The sequence below is a fragment of the Buceros rhinoceros genome, unplaced genomic scaffold (assembly GCF_000710305.1).
Source record: "Buceros rhinoceros silvestris isolate BGI_N320 unplaced genomic scaffold, ASM71030v1 scaffold3402, whole genome shotgun sequence".
In the NCBI taxonomy this organism is placed as follows: domain Eukaryota; kingdom Metazoa; phylum Chordata; class Aves; order Bucerotiformes; family Bucerotidae; genus Buceros; species Buceros rhinoceros.
The window spans coordinates 5,788-6,128 of record NW_010396984.1 but is presented as its reverse complement, the minus strand read 5'-3'; the positions used below and the strand labels follow the sequence as shown (position 1 = coordinate 6,128).

Genomic DNA, 341 nt, shown 5'->3' with positions numbered 1-341 from the left:
GAGCCCCGGCCAGCCGCAGCCACCAGCCGCTGCCCGCTGGGCCGCGCCTCTCTCTCGGAAGCCCGTTCTTGGCTCCTGTGCCCAGCCCAGCTCACCTTGCCCAGACGTGCTTCCTGGTGGGTCTGTGCACCTCACGCTGAGTGTGCCAGGAGGAGATTTAGAGATTATACTCTAGGGGACGTTTAGAGGTTTCCTCCAGGGGGAAGGAACAGCTTGATGGACAAACCCGTAGAAGCTCCTGTCCTGTCTGAGTAAAGGAACAGAAGCTGGACAGTTTGGGGAGGAGAGTCCCTTCCCTGACTGTCGGCACGGGCAGGTGTCCAGCAGCATGGCTCGCTCCT

General features: G+C 61.3%; 1 protein-coding gene across 1 annotated transcript in view; it reads left to right on the top strand.

Annotated features, from left to right (window-relative positions):
* RANBP10 (RAN binding protein 10) overlaps positions 1–341 on the top strand; it is a gene marked incomplete at its 5' end in the record, with an annotated part of 53,541 nt that overhangs the window by 51,956 nt on the left and 1,244 nt on the right.